This window comes from Mastomys coucha, unplaced genomic scaffold, assembly GCF_008632895.1.
Source record: "Mastomys coucha isolate ucsf_1 unplaced genomic scaffold, UCSF_Mcou_1 pScaffold14, whole genome shotgun sequence".
Classification (NCBI taxonomy): Eukaryota; Metazoa; Chordata; class Mammalia; order Rodentia; family Muridae; genus Mastomys; species Mastomys coucha.
Genome location: NW_022196896.1, coordinates 63,568,213 through 63,585,856, shown reverse-complemented (window position 1 = coordinate 63,585,856; position 17,644 = coordinate 63,568,213). Strand labels below are relative to the sequence as shown.

At 45.2% G+C, this 17,644-nt stretch overlaps 1 long non-coding RNA gene across 1 annotated transcript in view; it reads right to left on the bottom strand.

Moving 5' to 3' along the window:
- Positions 1–999: 999 nt before the first annotated feature.
- The window catches only part of LOC116089127, a 34,431-nt gene continuing 17,786 nt past the window's right edge, over positions 1,000–17,644 (bottom strand). Inside the window, exon 3 of the long non-coding RNA XR_004118172.1 lies at positions 1,000–1,185. This is a non-coding gene — a long non-coding RNA (uncharacterized LOC116089127). The remainder of the gene's footprint in view (positions 1,186–17,644) is intronic.

The window sequence follows — 17,644 nt, the reverse complement described above, 5'->3', positions numbered from 1 at the left end:
TTTTTCCCTGATGCTAACTCTATTCCAAAGTATAACCCATGGAACGGGGTGCTGCATTCTTCTTGGGTGGGTCTTCCCACCTTGTAGATCTAATCTAGAAACTCTCTCATTGATATGCCAAGGGATTTGCTTCAAGCTTAGGTTTGATTCTAAACCCTACCCTATTAGCAAATGAGATTAACATCACAGTTATGCATGTCTCACCATGACATCAGTGCCCTCGTTGTGGGCACTTCTTGGCTCTCATCTGGCCCTGTTCCTTTAAATGGTGCATGTCTCCAAATCAGAGCATGTTGTTAGTTCATTTAGGAAGCCTGTGTGGTCTTGTGTGAAGGCTGGATGCAGACAGATTTCTGCTCACTGTTTACAACATGCCATGTAGTGATTCATGATGGTGAAGATGCTCACAGCCCAACCACTCAATCTGTAGGTCTCTTGTTTGGAGAAACTCATGTGTGGATGTGGGAGGGAGCCCCAGGAATGTGCTGTGTGCCATTACCACATAGACAGAACACGGCTCACTAGCAATGGGGGGCAGAGTGGAGATGCATGTGCAGAAGATTGCTAGGGAGCCATTAACACAGCTTCTCATTTATCAGGCACAGCGAGTCCTTGTGTGAGTGTAGGTGTGTGTGTGTGTGTGTGTGTGTGTGTGTGTGTGTGAATGCCATGGCACATGTGTGGAGGTCAGAGGACATCTTGCAGGAGCCAGTACTCTTCACCCCCTCCACCCCCCACCGTGGTGTGTTCACATCCTTAGGCTTTAGTGCAAGTGCCTCTTACAGCTGAGTCATCTTGGAGCTCCTATCCTGTAGTTTTGTTTTGAGACAGAGTCTCTCAAGTGTCTGGTATTCATCAATAGAGATAACCTGTTTAGTCAGGGAGTGCCAAAGCTCCCTCTGCCTCCAGTGCTCTCATTAAAAGGCCATGCCACCATGCCCAGCTTTTAAAAGTGTGTGTTCCAGCATTAAAGCCAGGCCCCAATTCTTACAAATGCTTGATGGACTTGAGTGTTGTCTGCAAGGGAGTGTGCTCTCTCAGAAGAAGGGGACAGGATCCGATCATTTACTCCAGGAGGAGGACTCAGCCAGGGAGACCATAGCATCTTCTTAGATGAAGAACTGTACAGCGAATCCATCAGCGCACAGGATGCGATGGCCTGCAGAAAGGCTTTTCAGATGATGCCTGGAGCGAGAAGATGGGAAGCAGAAGTCGGGGAGTCTAGGAGGCCACTACAGGGATCTGGCTTCTTTTTCTTTTCTTTTATCATTTTTATTTTTTTGTGCGTGGGTGTTTTGTGTGCAGGTGGATCTGTGGACGATGTTCAGAGATCAGGAGAGGGTGGAATCCCTGGGATTAGAATTAGTGTTGATTAAGAGCCTTCATGTGGCTGCTGGTTATTGAACCCAAGTCCTCTGGGAGAGAGTAGCTAATGATCTTAACCACTTAGCCATCTCTCTATCCTTTGCTGTCTGGTTTCTTAAAATGGGGCCACTCCAGTCTCCACAAAAATACTGGCTTCTGTACTCCCAGATCACAGCCTAGAGGCTCAGGTATATCCAAGCTTTGAACACTACAATACCACATTGCTATCTATAAAGTTCATGCTTGACAGTCCTGCAAGCAAGTTACCATAAAAATTGCAAAAAAACCCTCCTAGTATTTTCAGTAACATTGCACATTTGTGTTGGGATGTATTAACAGGTTATATGTGATCCAGGGGTCAAAGGTTGGTCACTCGTGGGACTTTATGTCTATCAGTGCCCAATATCACATATTCCTCAGCTATTCTCATCTAGAGTCTGTATACTGCCTTGACACACAAAGACCCCTGGTGACCTCTATGCCTGTGGTCTGAGCGTGCACGCATACGCACCCTCATGCACCATTTCAGAAGTGGAAAACCCTAACATGGATCCTTGTTTACTTGAAATTCTGATAAGAAAGATCCATTTTCTTCTCAACTCAGGGCACTCTATCTCTCTCTGCTGGGACCTGTGTTGGGATCATCTGGAACATTCTTTCTTCCTACGCCTTTTCCCTGCCTTGACTATGGAGGCTTCCCTGAGGCTGGACAAAATGAGGCATGTTTGAACCCAGGCCCTGCCACACAGTAGCTCTGTTACCTAACTGGTTCTTGGCTGCCTCTGCTTCCATTTCCTCTTTGTCTTGCCTGAGACAGTTTTTGGAAAAGAACAGACAGCAGAGATTGTTCACAACCCTACTTGCTTGCTGGGGCCTGCAGAGGATGCTGCAGGCCCAGTGCCCACTCTTCCTGCAAATACTTCCCACCCAGAGCCAAAGAGTGCTTGAGAAACCAGAACCCCCTAGGTCCCATACCAGCTTCGCTGGGTCCTCTTCTCTCCACAGTCTTTGGAATGTAGAGCCAGCTCATTGGATGCTCAGACCTGGCTCCACTTCCCTTATCCATACCAAATGCCTGCCCTTTGTAGCTCTGGTGCAATCTCTGTCCACTGTTGAGCTCCAGCCCTAGACCTGTGTTCGTGCTGCCCTGCCCAGCTCTGTCGTGTGAAATATTCTTGTCTGTTTACCCCAGACAGTCACAGAAAATGTGTCAAGGAAACATACCCCGGTCAAATCTAGCGTGGAGAAGCAATGAACTTAAAGAACTGCTTACTGAAATGTGGGAAGGGTTAATTTGCAGAAGCACGGAGGAACTTACAGTTGGATACACCACTGAAGAAAATATCTTTCCCCCAGCAGCCGTGTTAACTGCCTGTAAATCCCCAGGAAGGGGCGGGGCTTTGGGAACCCTCCTCCCCCAACTCTAGAAAGGTACTGGGCTAAGTCTTCTGCAGCATTTGGGCAATCACAGCTGCTGAAAGTTCAAGAGGGAAATGAGCTTTTCATGCTTGGTAGATGACGTTTCACAGTACTCTTCCTCACAGGTATGGTGACCACTGTTGCGGTAAGAGCAGTAAAGAGCCCCAAGTCTTTTCCTTACACCACATAGTGTATGATGGCCAGATTAGCCATCAGTTACTTCTTGAGCACCTACTATGTCCCAGGAATTATACTTGATGCTGGGACATAACAGGGTCATAAAGTCCCAGCTACTGCCACATCTGCAGGGAGAGACACTGAGCAGAGCACTCAACAGTGCTCACAAGGGAGGAACAAGGATTCGCAGGCAGCAGGTGTTACCAAGGCACCTGCACTCATCAGCCCCTAGGCACAAAGGGCAGAAAGGCCAGGGCTGAGCCAGCTTAATGGTAAGGTGCTTGCCTAGCCTGCACATGGCCCTCCACCCTCAACATCATAAACATAAAAGGGACACATAGAGGAAGTGTCATCTTCAAAGGCATGGGCAAGGAACTCTGGAGACTTGAAGAATTAACAACTAAAAGGACATGTCGGGAGAAGAGAGCTTTGGGGAGAAGGGAGGATGTTTATTAAGTAAATAGCTCTTACCTCAAAGGGGAGAAGATGGAGTTTATTTTGGAACCAAAGGTGAGAGATCATGGCCCAGGAATTAATGTTACCACAAATTTTATGTGGCCTTCCAACATGGAGGCAGTTTCCTGAAGTGTTTACAAGCCACAGAACAAAGAAAGTCACAAACCAAAGCAATTTTCAAATACACCAGAGGAAGCATTAATTAGTCAGGCTATAGCAACTGGAAGTGACCTCTGCTGGTGGCCTCAGACTCAGTCTGCTGACACCACCTGTTGGTTGGAAGGAGTTAGAGATGTGTTTGTACATTCCAAAGGATTCATATTAACAGTCATAAAGACGTAAGCTCACAACTAGGGTGACAGATGGATCAACGTGACCAAATACACAGCAAGTGGTAACCGAAGAGAGGAAAGGTTTATTTTGGCTCCGAGTTTGAATATTCAGCCTACAGTGATATGGAAGACGTGATGGTGGAGGCCGTTTCAGATTTGGTAGTAAGAGTGTGAGACTGCTAGCCCTCTGGGGACAGTTCAGGGAGCAAACACAGGATAAGACAAGAGATCCTGCCCCCCAAACATCCACCACCTCCTCCTGGACCCCTTCCAATGGCTCCCAAACTTTCCCAAAGAACTTCCCCAGCTGAGACTGAGTATTCAAATACACATTGAGGCTGCTGGGACATTTCACAGCTGATCTGTAACAGAAGCTGTGTGGCTTACTTTTGATAACCCAACATGAGGTAAAGTCACCTGGGAAGAGGAATTACCCCCATCAGGACTGGCCTATGGACTTGTCCACGGGGGTGTTTTCTTGTTTAACGAGTGATGTGAGGTTTCCTACCCCACTAATGTTGGTGTCACCTGTGAGTTGTGTAAGAAAGTAGGCTGAGCAAGCCGTAGAGAGCAAACCAGTGAGCACTGATCTTACATAGCTTATGCTTCAGTTCCTGCCTTGGCTTCTCTCAATGAGGCTCCCTCCCCATCCTTCACTCCTGTTTCTCCTCTGAACCTTGCATTACTCCAGGCAACAATCACCACAGTTATACTTTACATACTCCTGGTGAACTAACATTGTTGCAAAATGTTACAGCTTTTCTTAGTCAACAAAGGAGCTGCAGCTGGTTGAAAAAGAATATTTTTCTGTGTTGTACAAAGAAATACAGGAATAAAGTGAAAGTAACCTGGTAAGGAGTTTCTTTTTACAACAGGGTACACCAGGACCGAACCCAAGCCAGCAAGCACACTGAGTGCCTTAATTACAATTTTATTGCTCTGACAAAAACACAAGGGTTTTATTTGGGGGCTCACAGATCTAGAGGGTTAGAGTTCCTGACCATCAAGCAGGCAGGCAGGCATGGCTGTAGAGCAATAGCTGAGAGCTTATATCTGACCCAAGCTCAAGCCAGAGATGGATGGATAGACAGACAGATGGATTCATAGCTAGCTAGCTAGCTAGATAAGTAGATAGATAGATAGCTCTAACTGGCAATGGTGGACTTTTGAAACCTCAAAGCTCACCCCAGTGACCTTCCTCCAACAAGGCCACACCTAATCTTTCCCAAACCATTCTACCAACCGATGACCAAATATTCAAACGTATGAGCCTATAGAGGCCATTCTCATTCCAACCGCCATGCCAGAACAAGAAGTTCATTTATTTTTTTTATTCTAAAGTGGAGAGTGTCAGTGTCTTATCTTATTGGTGGAAGCTCAACCTCACAATTTGTTATGATTGTTACGTGACACAAGGGGAAGGGTGTATAATAGAGAGTCTAGGAGTTGTATAACAGGCATAACACATGGTGGGGGAGATTTGTGAAATATTGCCCCTTATGGGCTAGGTATTTTTGACAGAAAAAAACAGCTCTCACACTGCATATTTTCTATTCTGTATTTTGCTTATGTCCCCTCATGGTGTCCATAGCTTCTTATAACAACTTTAAATTACCTTTGATGGAGTGATGTGTGTGTGTGTGTGTGTGTGTGTGTGTGTGTACATGTTGACTCATTGAATTTTCATTATGTTCTAATGTGAGTGGCTTTGTTCTCCCTACTTACCTATGTCTTCAGGGGATGTCATTTGCAGTAGCAAATTGTTATACTTGTGTCACACAGGAAGCATCACCTAGATTATTAATTCTTTCAATACCAATTCCCTGGCACCTTCCCCTTCTTGGCACTGTCCTGGGTTCTAGGGATGCCCCCAGCACCCAGAAAGACCCATGTGTTTTTATGGGAAATGCACAACTTCTTACACCAGTTGCCCCCTTTTGCTGTTTTTGTCCTCACCAGTCTTCTGGGGAATGCTGGTTAAAGAGCAAAGTTAGAGAATAAGAACTCAGGAGTCTCAGAAGCCCAAGCCATGATGGAACACTGTAGTGGAGGTAGGTCTCCTGCCTCTCCCTAGCATCACCTCATCCAGAAAGCAGTGAGAAGCCAATACAGGAGCTTCATCAAGAAACCCAGTGAGCGATGCTGCTGTGCTTGTTCTGGGTCTTGAGGCATCAACTAAGACAAACTCAACATTGCTCCTGTCTTGGGAGAAGCCACAGTTTCTGGGAGGGACTGATTGGTTAGGGTCAGCAAGACCCAAGACATGGGTCAGAGACCAGAGGACATCCACTGGGATGTTCAAATTCTGGTATACCAAAATGATAACAGCAACACCAACAACAGCAAGAACAACAACAACGTGGTAGAAAGAGTTTAAGAGAGCTCTTCAGAGGGTGAGAGTCGATTAGAGGGAGTAGGCTGATGAGCTAGCTATATTCCTCTGTGGTGCCTGCCTCCAGGTTCCTGCCTAGGTTTTACTGGGTGATGAATTGCTACCTGAGGTTGTTAGGTGAGATGAATCCTCCCCTCCTCAAGCTGCCTTTTGGTCATTGTAAGAAACACTAAATATTAGTCTTTTCTGCCAAATACTATAAAGCTTTTGTTTGTGACCAGGAATTTACATTTTCAATCTCCCCATATTCTATAAGACTCTTATGCAAATCTTTTTATATCCCCCACCTTGTCAAACCTCTGTGCAAATGTTTTGATCTCCTCTTGCCTGGCAACACTCTTGTTTATGCAGCAACCTACTGTGCCGTTGATACGGTAATTGGCCAACTTCGTCCTGCTTTCCTTCATTTATTTTAAACAATCACAGAATTGATTTTGCACCACAAAACCAGAATTTTCTACTCTCTGTTATTTTGAGAACATTATTATCTCTGAGTAATCACATAGAAAAATGTCAGAAATCAAATTAGAAGGAAATTCAAGCATTAATTAAAGAAAAGCTAACTATGTTAGTCAGGGTTTTCTAGAGGAATTACACACACACACACACACATATACATACATATATACATACATATATATATATACATATATATAAAACATAATATGTATATGTGTGTGCATGTGTGTGTATGTGCTATTAAAATGGCTGCAGGCTACAGCCTGTGGTCCAGCTAGTCCAACAATAGCTGTCTACCAGCATACAGCCCAAGAATCCAGTAATTGTTCAGTCCATGGAGCTAGATGTCCCAGCTTCAGTATATAGTGGATATAAACGTCTTAAACAAGTAGCCTTTAAAGCCAGTGAAGGAGTAGATTTTTCCAGTTTGAGTGAGAGCAGGCAGACAAAGCGGGGGACCTTCCTTCTTCTACATCCTTCATTTAGGCTGCCACAGGAAGGTGTGGCCTGGATTAAAGGTGGATCTTCCCACCTCAAAAGATCTGGATCTTCCCACTTCAAATTATGTGATTAAGAAAGAATCCCTCACAGATATACCCAGCCTCTTGGGTTTTCGGTTAATTCCAAATGCAGTCAAGTTGACCGAGAACAGCTACCACAGTAACCAATCACAGATGATAGTGAGGCTATTCGCCAGGCAATGGTGAGAAGAGTCACCACCCACATTAGTATAAACTCAAGTGAACTCCCTATCTCCTGGGCTTGCTCTTCTGCTTGGGCCAAGCTGCTTTACCAGAGTCTAGAGGCTTTGTGGCAGGTGGCAGCTGTAGCTGTTCGGGTGAAAGTGTTATCATTTGGATCTGATGTGTTCCCCAAAGCCTGTGGGTTCCTTGTGGCGGCACTCCTGGGGCCTGCTGGAACCTTTAAGAAGCAGGGCCTGCTGACAGGGACTGAGGCATTAGAGGTGTACACTCAAAGACAGTTCTAGAACTCTGTGCTCCCCTCCCCCCACCCCAGACAGCTCTCCTAAACATGACAATTAATCTTCATATTATCTTGGTTAATTTAGAATCAACAAGGAGTCACACCTCTGGCCACATCTCTGAGGATGTTTCCAGAGATGATTATTTAAAGAGGAAACATCTACCCTGAAGGTGGATAGTACCAGTTCAGACCGAATTAAGTGTGTGTGTTTGTGTGTGTGTGGAGGGGGCTTCTGAGCATCTGCATTTATTCTTTTTGCTTCTGTCTACTGTGATGGGAGCAGCCATACACTCCTACAGTGATGCTGGAGCCCTGGCTGCAATGCTCCCCTGCTGTGACACTGTGCCCTAAATAAATCCTTCCTTTAAGTTGCGTTTTATTAGGTATTTGATTGAAGAAAAAAGGGGGGCAATACATTGAATTGAATATGATGAAGTGGGGAGTTTTCCTCCATCACATGCTCCCCGTTATCCCAAGCTATCTAACCACAGACCCAAGAGCAACCATGGACTGAAATCTCCAAAACATTGAGCCAAAATACTCCTCCCTCTTATCTAGATCAGTGGTTCTCAATCTGTGGGTCGAGACCCTCTGTGGGTTGAACAAGCCTTTCACAGGGATCACCTAAAACCACTTGAAAAGCACAGATACTTACATTACAATTCATAACAGTAGCAGAATCAAAGCTATGAGGTAAGCAACACAAATAGTTTTATGGTTTTGGGGGTCACCACAGCATGAGGCACTGTATTAGAAGGCAGCAGCATTAGGAAGGTTGAGAGCCACTGACATAGATTAATCTTACCATCAAGGTGACCAGCCACCTCCCATCTCTGCTCCCATGTTTTATCCACAAACCGTAAACCCCGATACACTCTTTCTTAGATTGCTCAGGTGTTTTTGTTACAGCAAGAAAGCTGGTAACTATGGTCCAAGTCTCAAGTCCCAATCTTGGTTGTGATGTGACTCCAGTCACGAGCTAGAAGGACATAGAGTGAATGAATGGTTTGTACACTTTAGAGCAATGTCACTTCCCTGGCTTTGATGTTGTATTAGCCTATAGAAAATAGAACTGTTCCGAGAAGCTGAAAGAAGACCTCCTCACGCTGTTTTTTGAGACTTCCTGTGAGTCTGTAATTATTTTAACATCAAAGGTTTAAAACAGTAAAAAAAGATCCACAAAGACTGAGTAAAGCTACTGTGGAGAAATGCCCAACATGAACTGTGAGGTGAGAGGAAGGCAGAGGAAGAGGAAATGCACAATTAGCAGGTGTTTTCTCCTAATTAACTGTATTCAGATACTGGGAAAGGGAGAGGCAAGTCGGAAAGGGGGAAAGGGAGGCGAAGGGAGGTCCCACACTTTCAAGATCAGCACAGCCCAGGCTTGCTTTTATAGATGAGCAGAGGTGTCTGGGAGCAGCCAGAAACAGCAGGAGGTGGAGGGGCAAAGCCCTTCGGAGGAGGCTCGCTAGTCACTCCCAAGGCTGGGTAGTACTACAACCTATGAGGACTCTCCCTGTTCACCTTACCTTGCATTTATTTGGTGTGTGGGGACCAGGAAAACTTATCATCAGAGGATAAAGGAGAAGGCTGGTTTCCTAGGTGCTGTGGAGCCTGTCAAGTCCACAATCACTATTACAAGTAGTCACTTAAGGATTCTGAAAGACTGGAGCCCAGGCCTTTCAGAAGCACCAGATGAATTGAGTCCCGCAGAGAACAGGTCACAAGGTGAGTCAGGCCTCTCTGTCTCCTGTCCACAGAGGTGGCGCCATACCTGCCGCCATACCAAGGCTGTCAACTTACTGGAAGGATGCCGCCTCAGCAGTGGGCTGGGATGTGAGGCATTTAGGGCTGCCTGAAAACTTTTTCAGTAGATTATCTTTGCATTTATTTAGGGGCCAGGTTGAGCACCGAAGAACTGGGGCAGAGGAGTACACAGTTGGCCAGAGTTGGGCCAAGTGGCTGTCCTCAGATGTCCCAGCATGCATTTCCTCTTTGACTCTAACTTTGTAAACTCCACCCAGAAAAAACATGGCTACCTCTCGGTGGATACTGCAGCAGCCACAGGAACGCACCTGTCCCCCGTGGTGGTCTATCAAAATCCTCCTTCCAAACCAGATGTGTGTTCTTCAAGACATGCCACAGAGGGCGCGTGGTTTTCTCATTTCATCTGTTGCTTCATACAGATCTAAAAATGGAGGTTTAGATGTTTTAAGGCAGCCACTGTCCTCAAATATCCCATTTCCAGTGCAGGTTAACCTGGGCTTGGGTAGAGATCCAAATAGGCCCCAGGACCTTTCCTGTTTGTGGTGTTCTGCCAAGCGCCAGGGCAGGAGAGACACCTGGCATGCACAGTGTGAGGTACAGGTCTAACCCAGTGTTAGGAAGCCTACACACTGCATATATTTAAATGCAGAATTAGTTCCCCTACCACATTAGAGAACCTTTAAAAATGTCATAACGATTCTGTGGTGATGAGGTGAGGAGAGGGCTCTCACGCTGTGAGATCCAGTATTTCTGGAGGCAGTTTGACATTCCCATCCTAAGCTTTCAACATAAAACCCTTGACTTTGTAGTTCAGTGCCTGAGAATTTAGCCTGAGGAAATAATTATAAATGCAGAGTTAGACCTACATTAAAAATATAGGACCGAACTGTAAATGTGTTGGAAAAGTGGTATCAGGATTTTGCGCATTAGGGTAGAAAAACTAGGTCCAATTAGCTTAGGCCAAAGACTCGCTGTCCTGCCCTTTCTGAGGGTCAGCTGGTGTATTAGTCAGGGTTCTCTAATGGAATAGAGCTGATAGAATGAATGGATGGATGGGCTGAATATATATACATATATGTATATACTAATGTATGTGCATACATGTGCATGCACACACATATACATACATATATATATTCATCCAATTCATCCATTCATTCTTTCAGTTCTATTCCTTTAGAACTGATATATGTATATATACATATACATATATATACATATATATACATATACATATATACACATACATACACACATATATATGTATATCATATATACACACATTTATGTATATATCATCTATATTATATATAATAAGCCATAGATTCCCGTTGGTCCAGGTAATCCAATGGAAATGTTGAGAATCCAGTTGATGTTCAGTCCTTGAGACTGGACTCAGCAGCTCCAACCTACGCAGTGGGGTTCTAGAGGATTCCCAAAGAGCTGCTGGTCTTCAGTCAATGTTGGAAGCCCCCAAAAGTTGTCTCTAATTCTTGTGAAGGAATGCTTCAGCTTTTTCCAGAACTTGCCAGCTAGAGTGAGGGCAAGCACTCAGAAGGTAATGATTCTGTATGTTGAAAATAGAAAGTTTTTTGTTGTTGTTATTGTTGTTGTTGAGGGTTGAAAGCTACACTCATCTGTTTGTGTGAGTGTGTGTGTGTGTGTGTGTGTGTGTGTGTGTGTGTGTGCGTGTGGCGGGAAGACCAGAGATTATGAAATTGAGAAAGAACAAGGACATGAGAGGGAGGAAATGATGTCATTATATTTTGACTTAAAAGAAAAAATAAAGTCCTCTTACTTCTGCCTTTCCCTCTTATTTGCTGCCACTAGAAGGTGTGGCTCAGATTTAGGATGAACCTTCCTGCTTCAAGTAATGTGATTAAGAAAATCCCTCAGGCATCCAGAGACTGTCCCACCTGGGGATCCACCCCATACACAGTTACCAAACCCAGACACCATTGTGGATGCCAACAAGTGCTTGCTGACAGGAGCCTAATATAGCTGACTCCTGAGAGGCTCTGCCAGTGCCTGACAAATACAGAAGTGGATACTCACAGTCATCCATTGGACTGAGCACAGGGTCCCCAATGGAGGAGCTTGAGAAAAGACCCAAGGAGCTGAAGGGGTTTATAGCCCCATAGGAGGAACCACAATATGAACCAACCAGTACCCCCCCAGAGCTCCCAGGGACTAAAAACCACTAACCAAAGAGTACACAAGGAGGGACTCATGGCTCCAGCTGAATATGTAGCAGAGGTGGCCTTGTGGGATATCAATGATAGGAGAGGCCCTTGGTCTTGTGAAAGCTCGATGCCCCAGTGTAGGGGAATCCCAGGACAGTGGAGTGGTAGTGGGTGGGTTAGTGAGCAGGGGGAGGAGGGATGTAAGAGGGGGGTTTTCGGAGGGGAAATGGGGAAAGGGGATAAAATTTGAAATATAAATAAAGAAAGTGTCTAAAAAAAAGGAAGAAAGAAAGAAAGAAGGAAAGAAAGAAAGAAGGAAAGAAAGAAAACCCCTCAGAAGAGTGCCCAGAAATTTGGCTTATAGTTGATTCCAAGTGCAGTCAATTTGATGACCAAGTTTAACCATCCCAGATGGCTTCCACAGCAGTTCACTGAAGGAGCCCAGGGCTACACCCCCCTGGAGAGCTTCTTAGTGTCAGCATTAGGTTTTGATTCCAACACAGGATAGGAGCTACTCTCAGAATTCACACCTAATACTGAGTGTGAGGTGCTGCTGTCTTCTTGGAAAGACAGAGTTGATGGCCACCCTTACCACGCCCTGGCTGTAGTCCTGGGCTATAAGTTCTCCCTCAGCCTGGAGATGTCCAATCAAAGAGATGGGCTATGCCTAATAAGAGTCTAAAAGTTGAGTTGATGGGCTGAGTTGGTAAAATGTTTGTTGTATAAGCACGAGGACCTATGGTTGATCATTTGCCCATGTAGAAATCCAGATGTGATTGCACATGCTCATAATAATTTCAGTGCTAAACAAGGAGAGGGTGGCAGTTTTCTTGGGTGTGTTGGCCAATTATCCTAGCACAATTGGTAAATCTGGGTTTTGGTGAATGAATTATTCTTGAGTAATAACATCTGAGGTGGGCTTTGGTCTTCATGTACTCACACACAAAAATATACACATACATGCATGAGAGAGAGAGGGGGGGAGGGAGGGAGGGGGAGGGAGGGAAGGGGAGAGAGAGAGAGAGAAATAGGGGCTACTGGAAAAAGAAATAATTCTAAAGACCAAATGAACATGTAAAACCATGCAGAAAATAGTTTGTATAATCTAAGGTGGAAACCTCTTGATAAGGAGTGTCTGCTTTACTTTATGCTTTATATATATATATATATAGTGTGATCATAACAACCAGTGTCATGTACAATCTATGAAGACAGTGTTATGTTGGTCATGGTGAAAGCCCCTGCAGACACCAACTCAAGCTCACTCCTGTCTCCTTTCTCCCAAGCCTAACTAGTTCACACAGAATTGCCAGTTCCCACATCTGACTAATCAGGGTCAACTTCGGAACCTTGGTTTGGTGCCTGAGGGAGAAGGCATTTCTTGGTCCTGTGTGTGGGTATCCTTCTATGAAAGCCAGAAATGGATCTATCCTAGGACTCAGCTCCCACAAAGAGGGACCTTGTAGGGATGGCAGAAAAGAGACTCATGACCCTGGTCCCTCCCTACAGTAAAGAACTTTCCATTACCAGAGACTGGATGTGATAGTCAACATAGGAAATTTGGCAGGAATTAGATAGAATCATTGAGAAGACAAGCCTTTGGGTGTGTCTCTCAGGGAGTTTCTAGATTGGGGTGGAAAAACCAACCCTAAATATGGGAAGCATTATGTCATGAAGTGTCCAGTTGAGTAAAAATGTAAAAGCAAACTGTCCAACCTTCATCTGATTTGTAATCAGCTGCTTGAAACTCTTTTTTTATTAGATATTTTCTTTATTTACATGTCATATGATTTCTCCTTTCCCAGTTTCCCCTCCAAAAAACAAACAAACAAACAAACAAAAACAACAAGAACAAACTCCTGCTGCCTCTTCATTCCCCATGCTCGCTAACACACCCTCTCCCACTTATTGGCCCTGGCATTCCCCTATACTGGGGCACAGAATAGGACGAACAACAATATGAACTAACTAGTATCCTCAGAGCTCCCAGGGACTCAACCACCAACCAAGGACTATTCATGGTGGGTTGTTTTGGCAGCATGTGTATAGTAGAGGATTGCAAAGTCAATCATCAATGGGAGGAGAGGCCCTTGGCCCTGTAAAGATTCTGTGCCCAAAACTCTTACAGCCGTATCTTCCTTGTTCCTTATGGATTCTGCCCCAAACTATGATCTGCAGTAAATCCTTCCCCAAGTTGTTTCTGTTGGGTATTTTACCATAGCAATGAGAAAAGTAAGTAATACACTAGCTCTTTTATTTTTGCTTGTTTGGTTTCTATTGTTTTGATGAACATTATGACCAAAAGCAACTTGAGGAGGAAAGGGTTTATGTCTTTGATACAACCCATGGACCTGTTGTCACCAGTGTGCTGGGAATCTCTGCTACAACTTGGGCTACATCTTCCCCAATGGCCTCCTGGCCTCTCTTTAGGGACTTTAACCCTGCTACGTGGTGTAACATCTCAGGTTCTCCTCAAGAGCCCTTCAATTTCGGGGTCTCCACTGCAACTGAGGCTACATCATCACAAATGACCTCATACAGAGCCAAACCCTAGCAGTTTTCCATGATCTCCTTGTGCCTTCAAAGCCAGTAACACCAGGGAGACTCTTACACACCACCAGGTTCTGCTGCCAGCGCTTTAGATAGCCTTGGCTCTTTCAGGCCCATAGGCTTCATGTGCCGACCCTGAGGACATACTTGTCAGATTTCATTCATTGATGCTGGTCTCTTGTTAATCACAGCTGAGTTTTCAGTCCTAGCTTAACCAGCATCCTTTGTCCTAGTAAGGCAATTATTTCATTTTCACAGTTTCTAAACTCATATACATCACACAAATGGACCCTACGAAGTCTTTGCTTCCCTCTGAAACCTCACAGGCCAGGTTTTTATTCTCTGCATTTCCCTCAACACTCTTATCTTCCAAGCTCCCACAGGACAGCCCCCAAGGCTCCCAATGCTCAATGCTTCTTGCAGCCCAGTGTTCCAAATAATTCTACAATTCTTCCCCCCAAACAGCATGGTTAGGTCTGTCACAGCAATAGCCCACTCTCTGGTAACAGTTTTTGTTTCAGTTTGCTGTGATAAAACACCATGGCCAAAAGCAACTTTGGGAGGGAAGAGTTATTTGGCTGAGCAATCCCAATCACAGCCCACCATTGAGGGAAGCCAAGGCAGTGGCAGAGAGAGGAACTGAACTGTGGTGGGAAGATGCTTGCTGGCTTGCTTTTCTTTTTAATGTAACCCAGAACCACCTGCCCAGCAGTGGCATTGCCCACATCAATCATCAATAAAGAAAATGCCCTGACTCAAACATACCCTTAGGCCAATCTGATGGAGGCAACTTCTCAACCAAAGTTCCCTCTTCCCAGGTGACCCTAGCTTATCTCAGGTGGACAAGAACAGAGCAGCACATTGTTTCTCCTACTCAGTCAGAATAGGAGAGTTGATGGCAACACCCATCAGTTCTAGTTCTCTGCTTCAGTGTCCTAATTCCTAAAACCAAGAGGTTAAAAAAAAAGAAGATAAAAAAGGAAAGAATGTATAGCAGAATAGCCCAGATTAACTCCTGCAAGCTAGCAGCGTTTGGAATCAGATCTTGGTGGCCCCGCCTCTGCTCAGCAGACAGGTGTCTATAGGCTGGATCCATATTTACCTCCAAATGCCAAAGGTACTTTTGGGGAAGGGTTTGGACAGCTGTCAAAGAGCCTATCTAGCTGTGGCTGGAAGACTCCAGGCATCACAGGGAGGGAACAGCTTCTGAAGGCCTTACCACTCATCCACCATCTGCACTCTCCTGACAGACACCTAGGGCAAGAGTCTATAGGTTGGCCATTGTAGACCAGGGCAGCTCATAACTCTGCAAAGGTTGAGGTGTGCTGAGAAGGGAAAGGCCTGGCCTGGCCTGGATGCTGCTGAGAAAACTGCCTCAGCAGCTCTCATTGATCGGCTTCCCATGAGCAGTTTTGCCGGGTAGGATTTGGTTACATATCATTCTGACCATAAAACCACACATTAGTAAATGTATCTAATCAATTAGTTCTAATTAATTATGAACAGAATATGTCCAGCCGTGGGATGTGGTTACCCCCCACTGGCTATAATTAGCAATAGTTTTGTGATCGAGTAAAGATACAACGTCTATGTGTGCATGTGTGTGGGAGCTGTGTAGCAAGGGGCTAGAGAAAGAGCAAGCGGTTAGAATCAGTGTTAAATGGCACTTGCTGCCCTACCACTTCCTCTTGGAAGAAGACCTCTCTGCATACAGCCCACTCTTCCCCACGCCCCCCCCCCCAACTCCATCTGCCTTTCTCTCAGCATCCCAGGCAAAGGACACCATTTTACCTCTTTGTGGGACCTTGGGGTGGGGGTAGGGGACTGGCAAGGTGCAACAGGACTAGCTGCCCTGGATGGCACAGTAGAGAGGAAAGAGGTGGTAGAAGAGAGAGAACAGAGCAGAGGGCTGTGCCACACTGCAGAGATCCTGGGGCCTGGCCACTGGTTAGAGCCCTTTCCAATACTGGAAGATGCCCCTTGGCTGGTGGAAGTCTGGGGTGCTGAGTCAGTCTCTGTTAATGTGATTTGTGTCTTCCTTCCTTCCTTCCTTCCTTCCTTCCTTCCTTCCTTCCTTCCTTCCTTCCTTCCTTCCTTCCCCTCTTCTTCTTCTTCTTCTTCTTCTTCTTCTTCTTCTTCTTCTTCTTCTTCTTCTTCTTCTTCTTCTTCTTCTTCTTCTTCTTCTTCTTTTAAAGAAAATTGTTGTTGTTGTTATGTTTATTATTTATATCTGTGCCATGGTAGACAGGTGGAGGTCAGAGCTGTGAGTTCACGGGTAGAACCTCATCCACACACAGCAATTACTTTTTGTTTTCACTCATTAATTAATTTATTTATTCACTTTACATGCTAATATCAGCCCCTGCCTCCTCCAAGGTCCCCTTCACACAGGTCCTCCCACTCCCCTTCTCCTCTGAGAAGTGAGGAGGCTCCTTGCCGGTATCACCCCATCCTGGCACATCAAGTTACTGCAGAACTAGGTGCATCCTCTCCCACTGAGACTTGACAAGGTGGCTCAGTTAGAGGATGGGAATCCACAGGCAATAGATTCAGGGACAGACAGCCCCCTGATCCAGTTGTTGGGGACCTGCATGAAGACCAGGCTATGGCAAGTACTTTCACTCAAAAAAGAATTATTCACACAAATGGTTTTTGGACGTTCCAATGCAAGACTGGGGAGGCTCATCACTGTGAGTCTCTGCTGGACGTGACAGCTACAATGGGGGCGGCTTATTGAAGAAATATGCCTATCGCAAAAAGAGGCAGCAGAAGAGAATGAGGAAGGGGCTTGTATTATACACTTCAAGGACATACCATAGTGATGGTTGATATTGATCCACACAAATCTAGAATAAACGACACAAACTAGAGCATCATAGGAGGCACCTGTGGGCATGTCTGTGATGGGGTTCTAGCTTGAGTTAATAGAGGTGAGAAGACTCACCCTGAGTTTTTGAGCATTCTGTGGGCTGGAGTCCTAGGCTGACAGAGAAAACCGTTGCTGAGCAACAACCTTCATCTCTCTCTGTTTGCTGACTGTGGATGCCACGTGACCTGTGGCCTCATACTCCTGTTGCCTGCCCCATTATGGGACTGGACCCTTAAATCCTCAGGCCAAAGAATCCTTTCCTTAAATTGCCTTTGTCAGGGACTTTTTCACAGCAATGACAGAGTAACTAATACATCCTTCATCGATCTAAGGACTCATAGATCCCCTCTCCTAACTGTTCCCTGATTCTCAACACTATATAGCTTTATCTCTTGGGCTTTTAGGGGACACTCGACAAGGAAAACCCAGCAGCCTTCTCGCTCTTGTATGGTAGAAGAGAAATGTCTTTGTTACTAGATTCTCTAGGGACAAATTAAAGCTGATCTACATCTATCAGTGATGTTGCTTCTGAGTTGGAACACTGTTTAGGGACTTTAGAAGCTAAGAGACAGGCACTTGCCAAATTACCTGTGTGTGATAGATCTTTGAGGTAAATTCATCCTCTCCATCTCTCTGTCTCTGTATCTCTCTTTCTTCCTTCCTTCCTTCCTTCCTTCCTTTCTTTCTTTCT